This window comes from Anser brachyrhynchus, assembly GCF_964034855.1.
Source record: "Anser brachyrhynchus genome assembly, chromosome: 19".
Lineage (NCBI taxonomy): Eukaryota > Metazoa > Chordata > Aves > Anseriformes > Anatidae > Anser > Anser brachyrhynchus.
This window is the reverse complement of record NC_137712.1, coordinates 7,968,108-7,994,594: the sequence shown is the minus strand read 5'-3', so window position 1 is coordinate 7,994,594 and position 26,487 is coordinate 7,968,108. Positions and strand designations below refer to the sequence as shown.

Here is a 26,487-nt window from a genome sequence, read left to right as displayed (position 1 = left end):
AGGAATGAACAGAATTATTGACAAGCAGAGGAGGAACTAGACAGCAAGTGAGCATCGTATTAATTTTTCAGAGACCGATATTGCTTTTCCTGCTGACATTGCAACAAACTTTCAGGGCTGGCTTTTGCTGTGGAGGGTTTTGGTAGCAGTAGTGGTGGCTTGTTTTTTCCTGAACTTTTTATCTGCCATTCTGTTCGTGCCTGTTTGGGAGGCAGAAGGGAAGAGGGGGAAAAATAATGGTGGCTCACAGACAGCAAGGACAGTGTTACTTCTGGGTTTATTCTCCTAGAAAACTCAATTCAAGGTTAACTGAGATTAGCTCCAGTTCTACCTTTCATTATACCAATGGGAATCTTTATTGCTTTTGAACAATGGCATACAATTCCCATCGTGTTTCTAGAACATACAAAGATTTGGGGACTTCCCACTGTTTTTTGGCTTAGAGGGAGATTCTGATCGTTGAAATACTGGAGCCCATCTAGGACAGTTTCTCAGTATGAACAGTGAAATTCAAGTCAGAGTTACAAAGCCTGGCTGGAGTATCTAGGCTTCCTGATATTCATAACTTCTGGGTGTCACATAGGAATGGTAATTGAAAAGCAAACTTCCACATGTCCAACTGGTCCTGTTTCCCAGAGATGAGTGTTGAAAGTGATGACAATTCACCTTTTTACCTATGTTTCCAAAGTGCTGCGAACACAGCTGAAGGGGAAAAAAAAAAAGTAAGAAAAAGTGTGAATGGCCACTCCGAGGCATGTGTTTTGTCTAAGGCAGAGGTAAAAATAGCCACTGACATTTCTCTTGTCTCAGATTTGAACTCTAAGCACCACACCCTTCCTCTGTATGTCTCATGCAATTTGTCACTCCAGAAAGATGGAAAAAAGGTGTTAAATAAAAATAACTAAAGCGCCTTTCAGTTGATGCAATATGGAGAGGCAGAAGAGAAGATTTGTGTGGTGTCGTGGTCAGTGGCTGCTCAGATCAGAGGCATCTGATAGAAATTGTCATTGGAGGTCCTCACAGAGAGCAAGTGTCTAGAGATTTCTGCATCCCTGGGAGAAAAGCTGCCCAAAGCAGCTCCCTGCACGGCAATTGCATTGTAGAAGGGATGGATTAGTGCTTGTCTTCAGCATTTGTGAGGCAATGGGTGGGATATCCAATCCCTTAGGCGTTTAAACACAAGAATCCTCACAGGAGGTAGTTTGGGAATACTCTCCATTGTCCACCCCAGGGTGGTCAACCCAGTGCTTTTGAGCCTTTTTCACATTCCTTGGAACATGGGGAGGAGAGGATGAGGGCAAGAGACAGCTCTAGGCTGGTCGGTGATGCTTTCATGGGCTCTGTTCAACCCTTTCTCTCCACTCTCTCATCACTGTCCAAAGCTCTGAGGGCATTAATACGGCTGGCAAGGCAGGCAGTGCTGCAATGAGCCGGGCAGGCTTTGCAGGTTGGCAGCACCATCACTTGGTGGGCCAGAAAACAGCTATTTTAGAAGGGGGACTGTTTTGCTGGTCCCATCAAATAACACTTAGGTCTGGTTTGTTCGTCACAGTAAGCTTTCATAGGCTGACCTTGGCATATGTGGCCAAATTTTCAGTAATGACCTTGGGTCTCCGTGAAAATCCATATAACTGGAGATGGCCCTGGCCATGGTCTCCATTCAGCTATGAAATGTGCCAGCTACCTTATTCCAAAATACCGCAGAATGACCTAATTTCTCCAAATAAATGTCAGAGTGCAAGAGAGCCAAGAGAGGAGAGAGGAGAGAGAGGAGCTGTTTGTCTTAATCAGGATCAGACCCAGCCTCCCCACCCAGTCCAACAAATGAAATCAAATCAAGACTCTGATAAGAGCAGGATTTTCTTTTCCAATGAAAGTTGATGGAAAATGTGGTGTTCAGTTCTCATCTCTCTTACTGGAAAGCTGGTAAACTGATGAACGTCATCAGCTTTCAGATTTGCCTATGTGATTTTCCTTGCTGCTGTCCTGGGACTTGTTTTAAGGACTTTTGTATTTGATTGTGTGCAAAACTGGATAGATCATTGGGCTGAGCAAGTCCATCTAAAAATTAGGGTGGGATGGTCTCAGGAATAATAAACACAAGACCCCTTTCAGGTTATGAGCAAATTCAACTGTTTTATCCTCTCCATGTGGAAAAAGAACCAGAAGTGAGAGATATTAAAGCACCAAAAAGGTATTGAGATGCATCTGGAGGTCTGGGACAAAAGTGTAAGGAAGAGGCAAAGTTACAAGAGAAACGCCAGCATATGAGCACCCTTCTTGTAATGAGCTGTTTCACAAAATGTGGAAAATGTTAGAAATTTGAGCATCAGCTGCATGTCCTAATGGTGTATTAACAACCTAATACACCTTGGAAAATGTTGTTAGAAGCAAGTAGCAGAATAAATACAGGAGAAGCATGAAGCCATTTGTACCTGAGGTAGAACCTGTCTGCAAAGAGCTAGAGGGTTGGAAAAGGGATCTGGATAAGGATTGCAGCATCCAGGACGGGAACTTGTGCTCACATCCAGGCCACTTCTTAAGAGAAGGTGGGAAGGAAATTTCCTGTCCTTACAGTGATAGAAAGCAGACTGATGAACGTGATGACCTGTGGGACTGTCACAGCACAGCAAAAGCTAGTTCATTCAAAAGAGCTCTGCATTCTTCAGAATAGGGCCAAAAGAGTCAAAATAGTAGCTACGAGGGGAGTCTTCAAAATCCAGTCTCAAATACTAATCATGAGCATTGCAAATAAGGTCTCTGAATTACTGTGGATGGCCACCCTGCCCCAAGATGCACCCATCTCCCTCCCTGCAATGAGTGTCAGGGAGACAAAGTCAAAAGCCTGGACTGTTGTGGGTGAAGAGTGGAGAGAAGACTTGGCTGCGGGGTTGGTTGGTTGGTTTGTTTTTTTTTTGTTTCTGTTCCCAAGCTTCTTCAAAGCTGGTGCACCAGCTTTAAAGCTTCTCTGATTTCCATCAGTTCCCTATCTAAGCATTTCACTGGCCCTTTTTCCATGGGAGCTGTGGAAATCCTGCCATCCCCGTTGTACAGATAAGGACCAGTGGTGCAGAGGGAGAAATACATGCAAAGAAGTGTGAGTGTGGCTGTCAGGCTCTGAAGTACATCTGAGAGTCCCGCTAGGTGCCTAACTACCCATAAAGAGCTGAGACTATTTGGTTGCCCCAGAAGTCAAAGGAAGATAAGAACGGGAACTGGGCTCCTGATGTCACTGGGCATCCTCTTTAAGATCCATTTTCTCTGACTGGTGAATGGAAAGGAGCTGGGGTCTTTCTCTTACAGAGATTAGAATTAGAAATGGATTTGTTAAAGCAAAACAAAACAAAGCGCAATCCTTTGTGTTAAATCTTGCACAAGAAGTACTTCTGGGTTTCTTCCAGATTTAGATATATTATTGTTAAAATAAAGTAATATTTATTCTTATCCTCACACTTTGCCTTTTCTATGTAACCAAGTTGCTATTTTTGAGTTGAAAGCATACACACAAGAAAATGCAAATCCCAAATTTCAAAGGCACCTTCCACTTGGAATTGGATCTATTTTCGTTCCTGTGACTATCCTGAACAGCTCTAATTGTCATGCCCCACTCTGAAATCCACAGTGCGCTCCTCTCGCCAGCATATTTTTGGATTATTGTTCATTGTGATCAGCCTTTTGTGTTCCTTTTGATATGGGCCAAATTTCGACATGAGGTACTGAGTCATGCATAATGTGGATCTTATTTGTGTCTCAAAGAAACCTTCCTTTTTCTATTCCCATGTACCTGGGCCAACACCTGGCAGAGTTTCCTGCGTTTCCCAGACAGACAAGGAAAAAAGCACCTGAAACCCGGCAAAGCGCAGAGCATTCAAAACAATTCATTTAATTATTATTACAAAATGTAGGGAGTGCCAACTTTGTACCATAGTTTCTGCGCTCCTGTGTTTTGTCCAAAAACAGAAGAGTGAGAAAATGTCCCAAAGAGAAAAGAAAGAAAGAAAAGTTATATTGCAACCAAGGACTTGGTGGTGACATGTTTAATTTCTGTGCACCAGAACTACAGTCAGAAAGGAGTGGAGATTCAATGAACAAAATGACTAGGAGATTATGATTGATTTTCTAAAGGCAAATTATGTATTTTAAGCACTTCTAGGGAGTGATGAAGAAGTGGAAGGGCACTTGGTGTAATGGTGTGGAAAATCCAAATATTCCCATTTGTGCTGTGTTTTGTGGAGTGCTTTCCCCACGTCCATACTGCACTGTGGCACTTCTACTACAGGCTGCTCGCATGCCTATGTAGCATCACCGCTATGGACTGGGCTTCCCTGGATCCTTTTAAGTCCCCTGCAGCTTTTTCCGTCTCTTTCAGTTTCTTACCTGATGCATAGTCAACATACATAAGCACCATTTGATATGTTATCAAAAGGAGGGATGTGTTTTCACTGGGTAATGCAGAAAAAAAGATTGCAGGCAGAATCTGCAACAGTCTCTGCAATAAACAGCATCCTAAATGTAGTGTGCCCTCCCTTCCTCTGCACAGGCCTCTGTGAGTGGCTTCTCTCATCCTGGATCTTGGGGCGCTGAGCACAATGTGCCTGATATCGGTGCTGCTGCTTTGTGCCCCAGCTCTCTGCCCAGAAAATTCCCCTGACCTTCATGCCTAGATTTGCTGAGGCAGGTGAACCAAGCAGGGGCTCCTCCTCACCTGCCCTGTAACCCACAAGCCAGGCTGCCCAGGGAACCCATGCAGAACAAGCTCCAGCGGATTTCTGTTTACTGCTTGTGCTGACCAGCTGCTTCACAAATGGTTGGGCTATTTTAGTTTTGTTGCCATAATCATTTGGCTCCCTTGGTGCTATCTGTCACTTGCAGATGAAAATGAAAAGCCTTGAAAGTCAGGTGACAATAACCCAGCGTGTCCAGGAATCGGGGGGTGGAAGGTGGGAGCACAGAGCAAAGCAGGCTGCTGTAAGTAAATTGTTAAGCACCCTAGAAATGGAGTGCTTGACACTGGAGAGAGGGAGCGTGTTTGTGAGGGAAGTGGAGAAACACAGGAAAATATACTTTTTTTATAACTGGAGACCACATCCCCTTGAAGGTTGAAATTTGATTTTTCAGTGGCCAGGGCTCAAGACACACTGATTCTGTCTCAGCTGCATGCCCTGTGCCATCACATGCGATGCTCGAGGAGGAATTATTGGGCTAAAATAGGCAATTTGACTGCAGGTCTCAGCCTTGTCCGTGCAAGATGAAAATTGTTATTCTGGATATAAGAATTCATAATTGCAGGGCAAATCCTTAAAGCTATGGTAAGGGAGGTGATACCCCAAAGGTGATTCCTGCTATCTTTCCCCAACTCCGTGTTTCCTCCACGTGCAGATGGAAAAGGTACGAGCAGTCTGTGCAGAAGCTGGAAGTGCAGACCTTGGGCTCAACACAGGTGTCACACAGATTTTGTGTGCTGCTGGTGGAGGTTTCCATCAGCACGCACAGGATTGTGACAGGAGACCTTGTGGGGGCACGCAGGTAGGGGGCAATGCCCATATTTCCATCCTGCGGAGGACCTGTGTGTTGGCTGCCACGCTGACTGACCTGCGTGGCGCTAACCTTGATTTATCCTGGTGGAGGAGAGGGGAGAAGTGAGCACAACAAGCTGAATCCTAGAATAGAAAAAGGCCACTGGAGAGGGAGACAGAGTGCAAGGAGGAAAAGTTAACGCCATGGCCTCTGTGATTCCATCTTTGCAGGTCCCTCAGGCAACATAACCGTAAACAGTCTCTTCAAAAAATGTGAATATTATGCTCCTTTCTGACAGGTTTTTTTCCCAATTTCCTTCTGTCTTTACAAGTAGCTGAAGAAAATAAATATTTAATGACCTATTTCAATATTTTAATGTAGGTTTCTTGGTTAAAGCATCACAAATCTCTCCATGAAAGGGAGACAATAGAATTACTAAAGTAATGAGCACTGCAGCAGCTGGGAAGCGGGCTGGAAGGGAGAGGGCCAGAAATGAGGCAATGCTGCAGAACCCAGGGGCACATTGCTGCCGGATCCCTGACTCGCTTCAAATGCTGCTTTCCAGAGCTTCCTGGGGAAGAAAGCCCCAGCCAGTCTGCTGCTCTGCCCTTCACCAGTCCTGTGGGTAAAAGCACAGCTGAGTTTTCCTCCTCGGAGCCCCAGCCGGGCCGTGTTGCTTTGTGTAGGCCGCATCAGGGCCCTGGCTGTTGGTCAGAGGCTCGGTGGTGCAGCCGCAGCTCATGGTTCAGCTTGCCAGCTCCCCAGGGACAAGGGTCCCCACGCTGCCACGGGCATGTGGTGACAGCCCTACAGGACCTGCTGTGCAGCCCGTGGTGGTGACTCTGTGCTCTCGATATATGGTGGGGTGCTGGTAGGCCTGCGCAGCTCCACCGCCTCTTCAGGTCTCTGCTCCTGCTGCTTCTCTCCGTGCAGTTGTTAGTACCGATGGATTATTCATGTTCACTCGCACATTAAGTCCTTCATGTGGCGCGTTCATGAAGGCCGTGCTCTCACTCATCTTGATCTATATTTGGGGTTGTTCTCTTGCACAGAAGAGTGGTACAGCGCACCCAGTGTAGGATCTTGGTGGCACCCATTGGAAGAGAAGCCAGAAAACATTGCTACGGACCTCAGACCACCCTGTGTGTCCTCACACGGCCGTTGCAACAACTAGCACACATTCCTGGTGCTGAGCCAAGGCTGCGTCATTAAACGGCGTTCATCATGCAGACAGGGTGCGTGCACAGAGTGGCAGCCTTGTTCTCCTGAGACAGAGGTGGGCTGCAGCCCAGGAACGCAGCCGTGAGAAGGCTCTGTGAAGAGACAACCTGGGAGCGAAATCTTGGACCGGTAGCTGCGGTGAATATTTTATACCTCTCTCTCTCTCCTTACTCTCTCTGATCTCGGCAGCAGTCTCTAGTCAACATAATTCTTTGTGAGTTACTTTCGTTAGCAAAACCTTTCACCCTATGAAGATGTTCTACTTAATTAGTAAAAGTTCAATTTTTTTTGTCACTGACAGAGCCCCATACATCACCATGTCTGGAGAGTCATTAGCTGTAAAATTAATCAGGGTGGATAACGGCTGAATAGAGTCAGAGCCCTTTGTGTTCCTTCCCACATCTCTGCCTTCAACGTGAGAACCTTTTCAAGGAGGGGAATCCTAAAAGCATCTCCAGATATCCAGGAGACCAGTTTCTAGGGTAGCACTGAAGTGGGGGGTATCCCTGAGCCTGAAGCAGAGGGGGAACAAAGCAGGGGGTAGCATGCCAGGATACTGTCACCCATGTCTGACCCCTGAAGCACCGCAGCTGAGGAACTCTGCCAGGATGCTGGGTGGCTGGGATTTTCCTTTCACACACCGCTGGGCACACATCGACGGCACCCTCTTGTTCACTTCTTCATGGGAAAGTTTGGTGCAAGTTTGGGATGCGAAGGAAGCAGGGCCAGGTTAGATAGGAGGCTTAGCACATGCCACAGCTTGAGGACTGTGTGCTACAAGAGTGCATCCAGAGGATATCCAGGAGCACGGGAGAAATTTACACAAGTATAGGACAGAGAATATAAACCAGGGTGTTTCTGCACTGCACCGAAGGAGCCGTGGCACAGCGCTCTGCCTCCTGGCAGATGATCTGCCTGGGTGTTTCTGGCAGTGCACCAACCCCTTGGCCATCTTCTGGGCTTGGTGCCTGCAGAGACAGAGTACCCTGAGAGCAGCCTGAGGACTGCCTCCAGCAGAGGTGGTGGACATGAAACCAAGGTGCCTTTGCTGCCCTGAACTGCACTGGTATGCCCATTGCTCAGCAGTGATGCTGTCAGAGTTTTCTGCAGCCCATCGTGGCTCAGTGTTGGACTCCATCCCAGCTGTGTACTTATTGCTGCTCGGGAGGTCTCCGCTTCAAGGCAACTACTGCAATTTCCCACAGGCTCACCTATTTCCAAGTGGGTCAATAGACACAAGAAGACCAAATGACATGCTTGGGTTCACAGCATGGCTCAGCATGGATTTGCAGGTCAGCTTCTTCCTGGCTGTTCTTTATCTTTTCACCAATTTGCTCCCTGGGTATGGAGTCTCAGATTTTCTGCTGGCAGATGGAGCCCATCTGTGTCTACAAGCAGGTGGGGAATGTTGCAGGAAGTTGTGCTGAGGATGTTGGAGGCTTTGCAGGAATTTTTGGACAGGTACATTAGCTTAAGAAGCTTTTTATAAGAAGAAAAATGTCTTGTGTTGTTCCTAAGTCCTCAGCCCAGGACAGTGCATATAAGTCAGTGTTACATTATCTCTTCCTGCTCTGGCACTTCTTAAAACTAGCAGGGAGGTGCTGGTGGCAGGCTGTGATGAAGAGCACTCATATCATTGTTTATTATTATTATTGTTGTTGTTAAGGGAGGCCTTACTGTTTGATTTGTAGCAAAGGGAAATTGTTAGAGATAATGCAAACAAATGCAAGCAAGTTGATATCGCTTTTAATTTTGCATAACTGATCACAGGACCTCCTTAAAAGCAAACTCCTATTTCTCACGGTACGCTTCATTTTGATATGGAACAAGACCAGACACGGGGAGGAAGCAAATATTTCACCTGCATAGAAATCTGTCTTCCCACTTGGCAATCTTCCTCCTCGGAAAGTATCTGAAGAGCAGACCTCCTGGGGGGGCCTTGCCTGGGCTGCTGCGCTCCCTCCAGGACTTGCCACTTCTCTGCTGCCGCGGCTGATGCTCATAACACTGAAACATTTTGGAGTCTTCTTTGACTAACAAGTGGCTCAAGGCCTCCAGCTCTGTCCTCACACTCCTGTCTACTGGAGTTAAGTAAGTGTCTTTACAAATGGAAAGTGATTTCTCTGCCACATCCCTTCTGGGTACGAGTCCCACCCAACCAGAATCACGAACACTGAGGCCTTGTCCCTAAGGATGAAGCATGTGTATCTCAGTAAACAATTTTGTCCTTGGCATCTGATTGATTTATAAAGCTTGTTTTCAGTGTGCTTGTGCAGGGATAAAGCAGAAAAAATTGGAGCTTCCTGCCTCAAAACTCAATATCATTCCTTGCAGTAGGAGATCCTTGTCTTTGCAAGGCTACAGATCTTTTCTGATTGCTTCCCTGGGCAGACCAATGGGGTAAAGCAAATGTCAGAATTACCCCAACCCAGTATGGATTATGCATTTTTCCCCTTTTGCCTTTCCTTGTGAAAATAAAAGAAAAGGAGAATTTCTCTTAGGCTGAACTGAAAAGTTTTGTTTTCCAGTAAACATAAAAATTCTTTCCATCTTTGGGAATCTTTATGCTTAAGACAAATATAATTTGGTTAACAGAAAACCCTCTTTTCTTTTGAAAAGAGTCTTCATTTCGAAAATGCCAAAGTGGGATATTATCTTTCTTATTTGCTCTTGTTTTCAGATTAGTTATTTGAGGGAGCCAAAACAAATTTGTGAAAAGCTTTATGTGCTCTGAAATTACTTTTTCGGTGAACAAAAAAAAATAATTGACCTGTAACTTTATACCCAGCTATAGTTATCAAGCTCTGTTCCAGGCTTTTCTTAAGCATCTTTCCCTCTTAAGCTTTTATTAGCAAGGACTGAAAACCTCAACGTGCAGACTAAGTGGACTTTCAGGCCACAGGATGGCTTCACAATGTCTGTAACATACTGGACCCTACTGGGTGGGCTGCTGATGTGTGGATAATATCGCACATACAAGCAGAAAGATGCCCAAATCCCTCATCAAGATCCCATCTTTAATGTACATAACAGGAGGACCATTAGCACATTAAATGGTAGCACAGATCATCACTGCTGATTTAGACATAAGAACGAAACGATATTGATTCAGGATTATGGCCAGGTAAAGACACAATCATGCTATTTGCTTTGTGCTTGATGTTCTGTAAGTGAACTAATTTATAGTTGGAATTAGTGTGATCTATAGAATAGAGGATGAGGATAGAAAGCAGTGCCCTGCACTTCATGAACCGAAGACTGGATTAGGATTTAGGGAAAGAAAAAAAAAAGGAAAAAAAAAAAAAAAAAAACAGAAATATAGGTAACCTAGGTGAAAGGAAAGACATAAATTGGTCTGAATTCTACTGCAGTCAGAAAAAGAAGAGTTCTCTCAAGAGCTTCTCTAGCTGGGCTTATGCTGCTTTGCACTTCATTCTCATGAGCATAAATACACAACCTCATGCTGCCAAGCTGAGACTGGATAGATGGAGAGAAGGCTCAGGTACAGAGCTATAACCTGCTTCCCCTCTGCTTTCATAAATTAGCCCCAAATGGCCTCAGGGTGCCTGTTTCGCTGATCTGGAACACAACCCATAGCAGCTTTCTCCCAGAGGTGCCCTGTGAGGGTGGAGGGAGCGCATCTGGGCTAGTCACGAATTTTCTCCCCTAAGAACCAAAATTTAGCAATTTGTTTGATATTTACTTGGGGAGCTGATGAGAACATTTTGCAAATGTCTGTATCTCAGTGGGAAAAGGGAGCTTCATATATATGTATACATAAAACACTGTAAAATGATTTGCAGATGCTCTTCCTTTCTCCCACCCTTTTGCAGCCAGTACCCCTTTCTGGCAGGGGAAGCCCATGGTGCATTGATAGGAGCAGACCTCGACAGCCCCAAAACCAGTGCAGAGACCACTGGGGGATTAAAAAACAGCATGTGCCTTGGGAGACTTATTTTCAGCCCCCTTGTGATGGCAGCCTCGATGACTTTAGGTAAACCGTTCCTCTGTTGCTTTTCCCTGCTGAGACTGTCAGCATTTTAGGACAGGGACCGTTTCTTAGGTCACAGGTTCACAGTGCTAAGCACAAAGATGCCTTGATCTCGAGAGGCATAAGGGTGCTAATATAATACCAGTAAGGAAAGAAAGGTGCTCCCTCCCTCTCCCCATCTGAAGCTGGGCAAGGAGTGAGTTGTGTTCCTAAGAGGCTTGGAAGCCTTAGTGTTTGCTAAGCGCTGAACTTCATGCTATGAAATAGGCAGGCAAATACAAGGGCCTGCTTGCCTAGTTAACATCCAAGGTAAGAAGCAAAATGGGTGCTAGCAAAACTTCGCTAGGAAAAGTAGAATAACCTAGTTATTAATTACGAAACGTCAGCAAAGGATGATATCTAGAGAAAAAAGCTCCCTTCACTCCATCTCACAGCCCAGCATCATGCAGATCTCAGAGAGGGGAAGCAGTTTTTCCCAGTGTTTTCCAGCTTCGTTGCAGCACTTGCCCCAGGCGCAGAGTACCCAGACAATTTGGTCCAATTTGTAATCAAGATGCATCAGACTTCCCCGTGGTCTCTTCAGTCTCCCACGTTCCAGGATGAAAAAACCTCTAAGTGCAATACTAGAACGAAAATGGCTCCAAGGCACCTAGGTTAGGATGAATGTGCTTTAAAAGCATCTGTTAACTCTGTATCTCTTTCCAGCAATAAAAATTATTTTATGCACTGTCTGCAATCACCAGTTTTAGGGCTTCAGTACCTTGGTGGATGGACAGAAGGAAGCCTGGAACAGGCAGAAGGGAAGACAGCGCATAGCACTACACCTAGCCTAAGACATTTTGCAGTAATCAATTAATCTGATAGTCTTCTCACACTTCTCCCCAGAGTGATGTCTATGTAATCTTGCCTTTTCAGCTCCAAGTATTTTCAACTGACTTCCTCAATTGTTTGTTCCTGGTGCCCCCCGCCACCCCAAATCAGCCAACCAACCAAGCAAACCCATCCAAAACAGCTCCAACCATCTCATAATCTGTTTTTCCTATTGCCGCAATTCCCCCCATTCTCCCTTGTAACGTAAAAACAAAAACAAATAAATAAATCCCATCTTAATTATACACCAGCACACGAGCAGCACAAAGGAGCCGTTAGCGTAAGCAGCAAAAAGCCCTAATTCCATCAAGTTTTCCCAGGGCCCTCCGTGGCGTGATGCTGCCTCAATGAGCCGCCTCTCCCCCGTCCTCCCTCCGTCCCCTGCATCCCCTGGCTTGTCCCCAGCACCCAAGGGTGGCCTCGGCTCTCCAGGCCACCCATGGTCCCGCAGCCATGGGGTGCTTGGGGTGGAGCAGGCACCACCGGCTGGAGGCGGTGGGGGCTGAACTGTTGCCATTGGAGATGGCGACAGATGCTTCCTGGTGGAGGCTGCGGCGGCTAATTCAGGGCTTTGTGGTTTGAGACTAATCCCAATTATTTCCAATTAGGAGATCGCAGTGACAGCTGCTCCGAACAGAGCCCTCTCTCACGGCAGAGAAACCTACCTCCGCTTTCAGCTGGGTCTGGGTACCTGCATTTCGAGGACGAGGCTCCCCGTGTTTGTTTTTAATAACCTCTTTTTCCTCCACCCCTCGCTAAGCAATTCTTCCTCTCTCCCACACAACGCCACCTCTCATGAGAAATTTGGCGGTGGAATTATCCTTATCTCTCCTCTACCAAAACCCATTCGTTTCCTCTTTTCTGTATGCAGGGTTTCATTTTCCCGCTGTGCTGTCCAGCTCCTCCATCACCTCTCCCTGCCCTGTGATGTATGGGCTTTCGCAGGCAGTTTTGGCCTGACCCAGCCAGCCAAAATCAGAGGAAAATCTGGTTTTATATTGCCTGGGGAGCATTCATCACAGAAAGTGTCTCATTTAGGGAAATTAAGGATGAAGGAAAGGGAGAACTAGAAATTTATTCTGGTTTAGTGTTAACAATATATCTATCTACTGCTGTGTTAGGGGCTGATATTTTCTCTCCACTTTTCCCTCTCTCTTGTCCAACCATATCACATAGTCTCGCTTGAAACTGCTGGCTGTGGTAGGGGAGTGCATAGGACAGGAGGGAGATGCTGACGAACGAGACACGTCGCTCTCCATTTTATTCCATAGCTACTCAACAGAGGCAGATCTAATCCTGAAAATACAAACCAGGCAAATCCTTTGGAAGGAGAAAGGGGAGTTTGCGGGTGCTGGCTTTGTTTATGATTTAGCTAAATCCTTGTTTGTTTGGATACTGAGTCTGTTGAATTACAGCAGGGCTAAGCAAAGCAGAGGCAAACCCTGAAGTGCTCCATGCAGAGCCCTGGAGAACCTCTTCAAGAGGCAGCGGCTCAGAGCCTGCTGCTTGTGCACTCCCTGAGCAGAGGGATGGGGATCTGTTGCCCTCTTCCTCATCTCCCTTTTCTGTTGCCCGTCCAAGATGCAATGAAAAGTTCGCGCCTTCCTCAAGGAATATTTCTTCATGACCTAGCAGCTGAGAAAGCCCTTTCTCTTTTCAGGGAAGGTTTCATAGAATCATAGAATCATAGAATATCCTGAGTTGGAAGGGACCCTTAAGGATCATCAAGTCCAACTCTTGATACCGCACAGGTCTACCCAAAAGTTCAGACCATGTGACTAAGTGCACAGTCCAATCTCTTCTTAAATTCAGACAGGCTCGGTGCAGTGACCACTTCCCTGGGGAGCCTGTTCCAGTGTGCAACCACCCTCTCTGTGAAGAACCCCCTCCTGATGTCGAGCCTAAATTTCCCCTGCCTCAGCTTAACCCCGTTCCCGCGGGTCCTGTCACTGGTGTTAATGGAGAAAAGGTCTCCTGCCTCTCGACACCCCCATTCGACTGGTTTGCACCATGAGCACTACGCAGCTGCAGGGAGCTGTAGGGCAGCTGTAGGGCAGATAGGCAGCCGGGATTTCTTTCCCCACTGGAGCAAACCCCTGCTGGAGGAGCCCAGGACCTCTCTCAAGAAACGGCTGTCCTGTAAGTGTGCATGCACCCAGAAGGGACAGCACGGGGACACTACCTGTGCTGAGAAGGTGACAGCAAGGGGAGGCCAGGCCATATACATACAGGTGTTGTAAACAGTGGTACTGAGCACAGACCTCTGCTGTACCAGCCCAACTCGTTACCCAGCTTAAAATCTGCTGGCTTCCTATCCGCTGACATCAACAAGACCTTTGCCAGCAGATTTTGGCCCATAGTGTTTTTGCCAGTCCCTGCCTGACCATGGTCCTCATCATGCGTGCCATTCTCCCTGGGATCCAAGAGGCAAGATTTTAGCCCACAAGATTTTTCAGAGGGATGCGAAGTACTGAAACAATGCTGTATTTGGATGACAGTGTTGTCTGTTTATCTATGTGGAGCACTTAGATACTACAGTAGATAAGTGCCTTGTAAATACAGATAAATAGATTAGATTAGACCTTGACAGTGGTTCATGCAAAAGGCATTTTTATGTGCAAAAATAGTAACATTGTAGAAAAATAGCTATTATTTGGAACCTTGGGCTACAGCTTCCATAATTGATATTGTTGAAAGAAAGAGGAAGCTAATGGAGAAGAGCTGCTGTGACTGCTCTTTTGTCATTGACTAATTCTTCCAGCAACCGAAGCAACATTACCCAGCGCCCATTTAGGCCCCGATGTGAGTGGCCACATTTTTCAAGAGAGCACAGCTCGATGAGCCCCGAGTCCTTTAGAAACTCTCCATGCGTGCACCGCAGGGCACGGACAAGGGATGGAGAGTGCTTTGGAAAAAACACCCTATCTTCTACATGCTGGCTTCTTTGTAATATGGGCTACTGCATAGCTCAGAGAGCAGCCCCCAGATCTGTCACCACCGAGGGTCTGGACTTGGGACGTGTCCCCCGTGGAGATATCCCAGTACCTGGCAGGTGCCTCCAGTGATGTAGATTCATGTCTTTCTTTGCTACATAGCCCTGGTGTACTGCAAGTGAAGGAAGCCCTGCACCCCAATTTATCCACGCTAAAATTAAAGATTAAAACACAGAAAATAAACATCCGAGTGATCTAGGAAAACCTGAAACAAGCAGCGGTTTTGTTTCTCAAACAAATCACAATTAAGTAACAGCACTACTCCCTCAGCACCACTTGCCCCCGTTGCATTAGGTACCAAGCCCAAGCGCTTAAAAGCCAGGAGATTAATAATTAAAAGCATCATACATCTTTTATTGCCTATAGAAAACATATAAAAGGTGAAAACCTGGCCCATCTGAAGACAATGTCAAAATTCTCCTCGACTTTAGATTAATTTGGATTTTACCTAAATTGTTTTGACAAATACAGTGAAATGTGTCATAAGACACCTCACTAATCTTAACAGTGACCCAAGAGAGATGAGTATTTCTAGAATTTAACAGAAACCAAAGCTTTTCTAAAAATAATTTAAAAAAAGGAATACACATATGAAAGTAATGTTGATTAACAAAAGAATAGTATTATGGAAATTTATTATTTTCTGTAAAAATTTACACGTATTTGCCTATCACAAATGCAGTATTACCCCATAGTAATGGTACTTGGAATTACTTTAACTAACTAATCGTATTTTCTACTTATGAATATTCCTTAAATTAAGATGTTTGTACATCAAGTTTAACACAATAAAAATATCAAATAAAAGAGGAGGAAAAAAAAAGGAAATAATTCACAGGTTAAGCATACAGTTGTTTTGCCAAAATAAAAAGTGCACTTCTTTGTACTCAACTTAAAAATAAATTTTTATTATGTGGGCAGTATAGGGTTTCAGGAGTCCTTAATCATTCATTTCCTTGCTTTTAAGTGTGAGGGTTTTGCAAATGATGTGATAAGTAAGTACATTGTTGTCACTTAGCAACCTTAACTCGTTTCTGAAGTGAGTTGTTTGTTTCTATAATAAATGAGACTCTCAGATACCATGGTGATGAGCACAGGAGACCTTGTATGCTTAGACAGAGTGCTGTCTCCATAAATATTGCATGGCTTGGAGGTAGAAGGCCCTCACAGCAGAGGAGTAGCTCTTCCCTCTGGTCCGCAGCATGGAAACCCCATCACTGGCTCTTTGGGCTCTTTATGAGGAGCACCCGAAAGTTGTCCTGAAGACAAGAGTCATGGTCCTTTCAGGCAGAAGACCTGGGATTTGGGCTTTGGGTGCAGCTGGAGGTCACCTCTACAACACGCAGGATCTTAGATGTCCAAGCATGCCTTGATGAGTTTGCAGCCAGCTCTGAGATGTGTTCATCGCTGTCACCAGACCTCATCGTACAACCTTGTGCTTTGCATTCAGCTCCATGCTCTGAAAACAGTTTTCTTCTCTCCAGGCAGTCCTGCTAGACCTGCACTGGGCCTTCTCTTGGCCCCTAATTACTCCTTTACCCACTTCTTCAAACGTAACACGGCTATAAAGCCGGCTTAACCAGCTGGGGGAAGATTGCTGGCCTCTGGGAAGCCTGCTGTGATAAAGAACCTCCAGAACGGTTCCTGCAGCTGGGAACCGGTGCCAAACCTTGAGGGCTGTGTCTGGGGAAAACAGGAGAAAGACAAATAGTATGGCTGGGATAGAGCAAAATCCCCGACATCCTCAGCTTTCGGGATCTCTCTCTGGAGCACCAGGTTTCTGGGAGTGACTTGAAGCAGAAGGGTTAATAACAGAAGTCATAATATATTCTAGACAACTCTTTTGCATCCTAAAACTGCATTTACTATGCAAGGCTACAATAAATCCCTGGACATACTCTATCCTACTTGAGTTTGAGAAAAATCCTCCTGATTTTTCCTGTTTTTCTCTTCCCTCAGTCTCAGTTCCTTCCTTTTTGTATTTCCCGATCTTACACACGATATATTTGTGTTGTTGCTAATGCTCCTTGAGTTTAAATTAATCTTTTAAAGAAAGATGAACCGCATGAACTTTCTTTTGTTTTTAGAAGTCACATCCATATTCATAATCCACTAATCATGTTTGATAAATCAGAATTCGTTGTGAAACATACTAACCCTTCATGTTGCTGCAGTTTTTAATCTTGTAGGAAAAGTGATCATCTGCGCGGTGCATTTGAAGGGGCTGGGCTGGGCTGTCTGGGGTGTCTCATTGAGTCAGCTTCTCTGTTTGTACAATACAGCTTGCGCTCCCGAATCTAAGCTATCATCTAAAAACATAATAAAGTCTTCAGTAAAAAGAGGAATCTTCCCAGCGCGGGACAAACACCGTCTCAGTGATGCTGGCCTGAGTCTGCAGCTGGTCTGGAATAGCAGCTCTGGGCCCTGCCCTCATTTCGGTGGTGGAGCCATGCTGCAACCTTGGGCTCGTACTCTTGCAGGTCAGCAATGGTACGTATTCCACTTGCAGTCAAAGAATCCACAGAGGGATGACTGTAGAGATCCCTGGGGGTCCATCATAAGCAGTGACTTGTTTAACCTGGGTGCAAGTTGTGGGTAAGAGCGGGAAGATGACTTTTGCCCCTCCATCACTTGCACAGGAGCGTGCACGTTTGGTTGTTTTCTAAGTATTTACAAACCAGGAATTTTTGGCAACACCTAGGTAAGTGTGAGATTACCTACATCGCTTTTTTCTTTTTTTTTGCATCAGTGCATTTATCCTCATCTTTGCTTTAGAGAAGGAGGGGTGCAGACCCTCTCATCTCTTCCGCCTGCTACAAGAGCACAGCATTTTCCCCACTGCTGTGGGGCAGCCAGGCTGAGACAAGAAGCGAGCAGCCCTCCGTGGGGAAGGGCAGGGACAAAGTGCAGAACTCGGGACCACAGACCACCTCCCGTGATGGTGTAAAAGTGGCTGGGCCCAGTCCTTGTTGGTGGAGTTGCTCTGCTTTCCACCCAGCCCCGAGGTTTGGGCTCCTGTGCTCTCCCAAAGAAATATAGCTGTTATTTGCTGAAGCAGATTCTAAGACTGCCACGCTTAATAATTCAGTGGTGAACTTTAGAGCTGAGCGCAGGCTGAAAAATAACTTGCTTTAGTAAGTACAAAATCTCCATTTCTGCTGCCTTTGCTTCTCCCTCCCTCTCCCACCCCTGGCCCAGGCAGCCCCTGCAATCCAAACCCTCGCCGTGAGCATGCGACGGAGCCAAAAGGAAAGGCTCCAAAAATCCCCCTCCGAAAGGGAGGGAGATTCATTTCCTCTCTGCGTGATGTTTATTGTTTTTTCCTGCTCTCAGCGGCCCAAGGTCTCTGTCGTTTTACATGATGTTTTATAAGGGAAACGGTTCTCGTAGGCACCGATGAGTTCATCCGCAGAGACGCGCGGAGCCTGGAGATTTAAATTTATACCTCCCCGACGCCGCGGTAATTGGGGCTCCCAGGAGAGGAAACCCTGACAAGTGACACAAATAAACCCTGCCAGACCCCGCTGCAGACCTGTAGCAGCAGTAACCTCAGGAGGGTTCCCATGATCGAATTACCCTTAAACAAATGCTTCTGCAGTAACTGAGGAGGCAACTGCTGAAGGTCAGCCAGGTGTTTATAGACCGTGTTTACCAGGTTTATTTCCCAGCCCATGAGTTGCAACACTGGCAAAATGGAGCTGGAAGAAGGTAAAAACCTAATTAAAACTTGTTACTCCAATTGTCTACGAATGCATTTATTTAGGCCTTCCCTACCCCTGTAGCTATTCAGGCATAATTACACAAGTGCCGTTTCCCAGAATATAAATGAATAGTATTAAGTACACACATTTTCTCCCCTGTGAATTGAAATTTGGCAATCTCTGTGGCACTTGTTTGGGGAGCTGATGAAAACATCCCGAAGATGTCTACATCTCAGTGGAGAAGAGGAAGGTATGCTATTGATAGGCAGCTAGGTATGGACGTATGGATATATCAACAGATAGAGCTATAGAAAAATGAGGTATAGATTTGCTTCCTTTCTCCTAATCCTTTGCAGTCAGTGCCTTTTTGTTTGGAGGGAGAAATGCGGTGCATTGATGCAACCAGATCTTGACAGCCGAAGGAACGGTTATCCTGAAATTCAGGAAGACCTGAAATTCAGAAAGAAATTCAGAAATCCTCAGCAGACCCATTTGCAGCCCCCCTCGTGATGACAGCCTGTGTGATGCTGGGGCAGCCCCTTGGCCGCTTGCTCCTGGCTTTTTATTTCTTTTTTCACCTTTTGTCTAATGAGATTGCAAGCTTCTTAGGGAAATGACCTATTGTATAAATATGTTATCTCCATGTAGGAGGGAAAATAATTAATATCGATGTGTCATTTAAACAGCTGGGAGGGAATGCGTTTCAGGTGCCGCACTGCTTCAACTGTTCATTAAAAGACAAAAAGTCCCCACAGCTGACTCACAGACTGCTGGCGTACCAGTTCTGGGTTGACCGTGCACGGAAGACAAGACAGCTCCTTCTGGTAAAAATGGTGAGGAAGCCAGAAGTTATGGATGTAATACAAAAATCATGGGATGAAATTCTCAGATTGGATAATGCAGGAGGTTCAAACCTGAAGAGCAAGGGGCTCCTTGATATCTTTCATTCTGGATTTCCTCCTGGAGGTTGCTGGTTTTGAGCTGAACAGCAGCTAAACAGAAGTGTTGGCTTGCACAGAGCTCCGCTGTAAGCCCAGTGCCTGATAGGATCTATAAGCTTGATGGGACCCTGGAAATTCAGAGAGGTTTTTATTAGAAAGAATTAGTCATGGTGTCAAGGGACTCTTTCATTCCTTGCTTGTTTAACTGTACGTAAATTGTTTATCACTTAGTCATTACCAGCTCACATTCCTGGGTCTAGCCCTGTTGACAACTTGTCCCTTGGGGTTTTGTTGCAGTGCAGACCTTATCCTGGCCCTGCATCTCCCTGCCATATGTCTTTTCATGTTGCTATTTGTGAGCTGAACTCTTCCACAAAGCTGGAGGAAGAGCTTGGTCAGAGAGTGGCTCTCCCAGGAGCAGGAGACATCCCGTTGACCACTCAGCCCCAGCGGCTGTTTGCATCCCCCCCTTGAACGCTGGCTCTGCACACCAGCAGATGGGAGGAAGATCTCCTGCTCCAAGCCCTGTGTGCCTGGACCCAGTCTCCCAAAGACACCCATCGAGTTTTGGGGCAGTCTAAGCTGCCCCAGCAGAGGTACCTGTGGTACCACGCAGCACGTGGGCAGCCCAGCAGCTCGCCAGCTCCAGCGTTTCCCAACATACCGAAGTTTTCCTAACGCGCCAATTACTCGGTGCCCCAGGTCATCACCACGCTGGTGGTAAAATCTGCAGTCACAGAGCTGGACTTTTCTATGTTTCCCTCGGCTCACAATCACCAGAAGATGATTTAATTGCATGAGAAAATGTTCTCTTTAATCTCTTAGAATTAGTCATCTCTTCCTCACTCATCTCTCTACATTTTTGGTTAGAGAGACTGAAAATCTTAATATATCAGTGACATTTATAACACATGTTAATATTATAAAACGTCAGCGCTCTATTTGCAGAAATGAATACTGATGTGATGGGAGTGTTTTATTATGTCAATGACTTTTATTATAAATATGATAAAACTGTGTCATCTTTTTTTTTTTTTCCAAATAAAAAATAAAGCCACCTAATCATTTATCTCAAGGTTACTGCTCCGCTACCTGTTTAATTTATCCAATGGCACTGTTAAAAAAACACACACCCTGCAATGGATTTTCACATTGTGTGGTCATTTGATGGATGTTAGCATTTACCTGCATGTTTATTTAGGATTAGAGAGTGATTATGAGTACAGAAATGGGGCTAACATAGAGGCTTCCTACGGACAGAAAGCCAAGAGATGAAACCTAGTTTTGAGTGACTAATTAATTATTACCAGAGGGTAAAAGGTGGCTCGATATCATGATGTCTACCTTGCTTTCTCCAGGGTTGCTGGCTCCTGACACTGCCATGCCTTAATTCTGCCAGCCCCATGAGAAGATGATGCTCGTGAGATGCTGACCCCTTCCTGCTGGTGCCCTGCCTGAAGATCTCCTGGCCCTCGTGTTCACTGCCAGGCCCACGGAGTTCGAGAGGCTCTGGGAGGTAGGTGTCTTGGACAAGCCCATTGTTTGGGCTGTGACACCATGCTGCCAATTAATCTTAATTAATTAATAAATCACATCTAGCATTTACTGTTGTGAGTAAGCTCAACTGTTCACAATAGGTAGTTGCACTGCCAGCCCCAATAATCAGGTGGCAGATTCACCAAAATCAAGAGCTCATTGTAAGGATGATGATATTTTATGGGAGAGATTAGTAATGAATGGGTGTTTGTGTGCATTTCTGCTTTGTCTCCTTGACTGTTTAAATTTCCTTACTAATTTTTGTTTTCAAATTGCAGGCCCCCAAGAATCATGTTTACAAGAAATGAAATATTAATATATTTAGAAGAGAAAAATCGATTTGATCTGTACAAACTATCGTGACTGCAAGGGCTGGGTTTTTTCAGAATACCAAGCAATGCCATGAAAGTCCCTCCAAAGTTGGAAGCAGCCATAGTGAGCTGGCACACGAGTGGTCCTGAGCTCGCACACAGCACCGCGAGGGATCTGTTCCCCAGCAGAAGAAGCGAAGGGAGGAGGACAAAGATTACAGTGTTAAGATCATGCTGTTGCTATGGTTAGTAGAGTGAAAGTCTTGAGGATTTTTTTTTTATGTATATATACTTTTTTCTTCCCCCCATTCTGTCTATGTGCTAGTGTTCCTGCAAAGGGAAGCCCGGGACTGCAGTCCCCGTAAGAAGGCCATCTGTTTTGGTTAGCGACTTGAAGGAGGTCAGAAATGGGCTGTGGAAGCCGACTGTCACAAAACGTCACGCAGCAGATAATAAGCCCACAGCGAAATTTAATGTGTGGGTGTTTTTCATGGAAAGCATCTCAGATCTCTAGAGAGACACCCGGTCTGATGCGCTGCTGCTGCTGAGACCTGGCAGAGTCGTCGCGCGCGGTGCAGGATCTGGCCAGGGGGCTGCGGGGAATCAATGACAAGCCAAGGAGCTTCCCCAGGTGCCACCAAACCTAACGGCAGCACGGGGCAGGGAAGCTCCCTTGCCTGCTGCTTGAATGCAAAATGTCTGCAAGGTGGCTCTGCTCAAGGGCTCACTAATTCGTGCCGGGGGGCAGGAGAAATAACTTTCTGCTGGTGTCCAGTTCGGAGATTTCCCGGAGGGGAGGACAAGAAGAGACCACCCCAGGGCAGTGGCAGTGGGACACGGTGTGTTTCATCCCGGCAGTGCCTGTCCCATCCCCTTGCCAGGCAGCACGAGGGCTGCCGAGAGGCTGCCTGGGTTATTAGGCTGTCTCAACAGCATGTTTGTGATGGTTCCCCAAGGACTCCAGTCTGAAGTAGCGGAGTCGCGCAGCCAGAGAAGGCTTCTGCCTCCCAGAAGTGAGCTACAACAGCACTTTAGCTGGAGACAGAACAGCTCTTTAAAAAGAAAATGCCGCGACTCCTCTTTTAAATGTTCCACTGGGCTCTCGAGGAGCTTTGCAGCCATCCACAAGGCTCTGAATGTTAAGGATGCAGAAACGAGCCCTGCTAAATCACAGCGGTGCCTGGCTGGTCTCCTACCAGCAGCAAGAGAGCACAAGGTGTCCTGTAGTTGCAGGCAGGACACAGGAATCAGCTCATTTCACAGATTTCTTCACCATGTCTTTATTTTCTTTACTGTTTACTCTCTTTTCCCGTTCTCAATCCTTAAGTGTGAAAGCGGACACCTTCTTCCCTTCCCCTCCCAGTACCAGGGATTATGGGGAAACACAAAGTAAGGAAATCATGGCAGGTTATTTACCCCTTGAGGAAACACCCCGTTGGAGAAATATAAATCAGATTTTAATCAGGAGAATTCCTAATTAAATCTACAGGAAACCCTGATCCTCTTCCATGTACTCTGCTCTCAAGCAAGCTGCTACTGATTTTATATTGGTGTGAATTAATTGCTCTCACTATAGACTTTCATAGAGGTCTTATTAGTGGCATTCAATATATTCCTAATGAGCAAGGTCTATCGAAACACCCTTCTGTATAGCAGCCTATTGCACTCAGGGGGTTAGAGATCCGTAGGAAAGGAGAGTGGAGATGAAGGTCCTGAAGCACAGGTGGGCTTTGTGAGCCTTCGGAGAGCTCTGGCACAGGCTGCTGAGATGTTGCTGTAGCTCTGACTGCAGATGCACAGCCCTTCCCACCCCCCATACACACACACACACACACACAAAAAAAAGTATTGACGCAAAATGTGGGAGAAAGGAAGAGAATCTGCAAATCATTTTTATTTATCTGAATCTATTGATGTGTCTGTGTATCCATATCTAGCTGCCTACCCGCCCGTCAGTGCATTTCTTCGCCATCCTCCCACGGACACTTGTCTGACTCCTGCCCCTGCAGCTGGTGCGTGCCAGGCATCTCCTGACCTGGGCTGGCTTTTGCCTGCAGTTCTCCTGCAGGTGAGTTTTTAGAGCTTCCACCTCCTCTAATCTTGTGCTTCAGGAGCTGGCTGAAGGAAGAAATTCCCTTCTTCATGTGCGGGGGCCACAGGGCACAGCCTGGGTGGTGCCTGTGAGGGCAAAGCTGGCCACAGGTCGCCCAGGAGGTGCCTTCAGTGAGATCTGGAGGGAGAAGCTGGGTGTGATGGTGCATGTAATGCCAGCAAACCCCGGGGAACCTGAAGCAGGAGAGTGTCTCCGAGCTGCTGTTACTCCTGAGTATAGCAAAGTCTGCAGTTGAACGGCTAAAAGGGGAAAGCTCCAGCAAAGGGAGGAGATGGGCTGAAGGTGAAGGGCTGCCGTGTGAGACATCAGTAGGGATGAAACCGTTACAAGGAGAGAAAAGAGAGTTTGGGCATTAAAGGAGGAATCAGAGGGAATGTCTGAGGGGCCTGGCTGCAAAGGCAAAACCGCCTAACCCGTGGCTGGTAAACAGAAAAGGGGTGGGTAGGGAATAGGGCACCACAGGGGCTCAGAGAATGGTTGGCACCGGGGGTTCGGAAGGAGGAAAAGCTACACAGAGATGCCAGAGAGAGGCAGAAGCAGTGGCCTGAGGCAGAAAAGAAGGGTAAGGGATGTAGGACTGCAGCTCTGGGATGCGGGATTGATTTACAGAGCGAGGAGCGGCCAGCCAAGGGGAAACCCTGGCATGAAGAATTCCCATGAGGGGGGAGCAATGCCATGGGCAGGGACAGCAGCCAGGCCTTGGTGCTCTCTTCCTGTCACTTTGGCACTTTGCTCGAATTTCACCTCCATCCATTCCTTCCACAGCCACCTTTCTGAGTTCCTTAAGGATGACTCATTAAAATAACAACAAGGAAAAAAAAAAAGCCAAAGAAAAGCAACAGCCACCTATTTCTGATCTAAAATGAAAGGGCAAGCTGTGTTTTCTATTTGGTCTAGAAAATGCCTTTCAGAGCTCAGCTGGCATTTAATTTGTTTATTCTTTCTCAGGACTCTCGCTCGCCTCTCCCTGCTCCTGTTTTTCACAGTTGCTCCTAAGTGGAAGGCAAAGCCAATAATGGCCAGGCTGGAGTGAGCTTTCAAACCCACAACACTGGAGCAGGTTCAGAAGGAAACAAATGGAGGCTGCTCGGGCATCGTTTAGGAAATGGCTGGAGACAGATGGGCATTTGGAGCTGAAACAAGAGCGGGAGAACCACGGACTTCGGGGCAGCAGGAGGGTTTTGTGCTGCTGCAGGGCAGCTGGCAGTGCTGGCTGGGGGTGGAAGGGGTGCTAGCAGCAGCCCCAGCTGCCCAGGGGAAGGCTGCCCTCCTCCTCATCATCATCATAACCTGGGCAGGGGATGGCAATTCACGGTGACAGCTTTATGAGCAGATCTGTGCGCTGCGGTGATGAGGCTTAGCTCCTGAAGAGCTCCAAATGGGACTTTTAGAGGCTCTTAAACCAGCTGTGCGGTGTTTCCTGTTTCACAAGACCAGGTCCACGCCAATTTCCAGTGTGAGGACCTGCATGTGAGTACGCCTGTGTGTGTGCCAGTGCTGGAAGGGCTGCAGTGCACTAATGATGAGGTTATTAAGTGGAGACTGCTAGGGCTGAGGTGGCAGTGGAAGGTCGGGGCTGTGTCCTAGCAGTTATCTCACCACGGGAGGTGCTCGGCTTCCTGTATCCCAGGGCAAGTCAGCAGAAAGGCGAGCATGTGTATTTAGCTACAATTTCCAGGTGGATGCTGAAGAATACAGACAATAAATAAGATGCTGGAGACCTCCATCCTCTTGCATATATATATGTAGTATGTGATCTGAGCCTCCGTGTCAGTGTTTTCAGTCACACCGGGGAGTTTACCTGCTGAAGCAGAGCAAAAAGACATCAACCTTCAGAGCTAGAGCAGATCACTTAGAGATGGCAAATAAATGCAAAATATCTTCCTGCTTCACCTGGACAAAATTTATTCAAGAAAGGACATATCTGGAGAAACCAAAGGAATGCAGTCAGTGTTTGACTCCTGTGGGCACTTTGCAAGCCAGCCATCTCTGATATCCCATCCGTCTGCATCCCAGTGTTAATTCTGGGAGTCACCCATCACTTAGCCAAGCTAAGCCACACTGCAGCTCCAGCCTGTCCCCGCTGGCAGGGGGCTCGGCTCTCTGTCTTGTCTTGCCTCTGCCTGCCTCGTGGCACGGATCTCTGCAGAGCGGCCAGGCCGCCAGCAGCTCTTTCTCTTTGGGTTTGCACAGCCTTTTCCTTGGGATCCAGGGGACTTGTTTGTATTAACGTAATTGGCAAACACATTGTTCAAATATTAGCAGTGGCAGCAAAACCATTGTGTGGGAGTAGTCGAGGCAAGCAGCCCCTCCACTCGCAACAGTTAAAACCTGGATGCTGTTGCCAGGCATGTTAGGCGCTGAACGCGATCCAGAAAAGCCGTCCAGCTCTGGAGTTGGCTGAGCAGCTCCAGTCTTAGTCATTATTAATGTGACTGGGGATAAAACTACACAGAAAGCCACTTTCTGCAGCCTTCGCATGTGGTGAAGCACTTGGCGTTATGTTCAGCCACCCCTGGTGTGCGGAGCGAGTGAGCAGGATGACAGGGGCTGTGCTGAGCATCTTCAAAACGAGGAAAATGGTAAAGGAGAATGTCCTAATGGCTTTGCCCTACCCCACAGTTGTGTAAGATGTGAGGAAGGAGGTTTTCCAGGCACTTGTTGAACAGGACTTCGTGGGAAATGTTTATAGTGGTGAGCTAAATTCCACAACACGACTGAATCAATGGCATTTTATGCCAGGTACAAATTGGGTCAATATTTTTATGATGATGGCCTTCATTGATACACTGCTTGACTAAAAAAAAAAAAAAGGATATAAAGTGATCATAAAGTTCAGTTTATGCTTAAACATATGGACATGTGAATAATGCAGTTCCTATATGACAATAAAAAGGATGGGAGGAAGGTCTTTTGAATTCTTTATTGATGAATTTAATGTGGTGGGACAATACCAAATCAATGGCATGATGGAGGGGCTGGGGTTGCCAGGCCCACGTCTCTGATTTGGGCTGGTCCTACAGCTGATGAAAGTGAGAATTTCAGTCATTAAATATCCATCTCCCTCCTGAGACTGTGAGAAAGAAAAGTGCCAATAGGATCACAGAGATCTCCAACTCGCATTCATTTACAATGGAGTGCCAGTGAGAGGCAGCTGAGGAAAGCTGATGGATGAGGATGCTGAGGATTAATAGGAATGTACTTGCATATCACTGCCCCTATGAAAAATCCCAACTATCTATTCCTTCTCCCCACTATCCGACAGTACCAGCTTTCTTTGGTCTTTTGGGTGA

At 46.5% G+C, this 26,487-nt stretch overlaps 1 long non-coding RNA gene across 19 annotated transcripts in view; it reads left to right on the top strand.

Annotated features, from left to right (window-relative positions):
• Positions 1–26,487, top strand: part of LOC308180202 — a 272,118-nt gene that overhangs the window by 212,828 nt on the left and 32,803 nt on the right. For 16 of the 19 annotated variants that reach the window (XR_013940809.1, XR_013940810.1, XR_013940811.1 and 13 more), the window contains 5 exons: positions 16,875–17,082; positions 18,980–19,126; positions 20,593–21,326; positions 23,019–23,149; positions 24,143–24,664. This is a non-coding gene — a long non-coding RNA (uncharacterized lncRNA). Of the gene's footprint in view, positions 1–6,569; positions 6,877–16,874; positions 17,083–18,979; positions 19,127–20,592; positions 21,327–23,018; positions 23,150–24,142; positions 26,484–26,487 lie in introns of all 19 variants that reach the window. The other 3 variants (XR_013940822.1, XR_013940827.1, XR_013940826.1) reach the window with 3 other exon arrangements.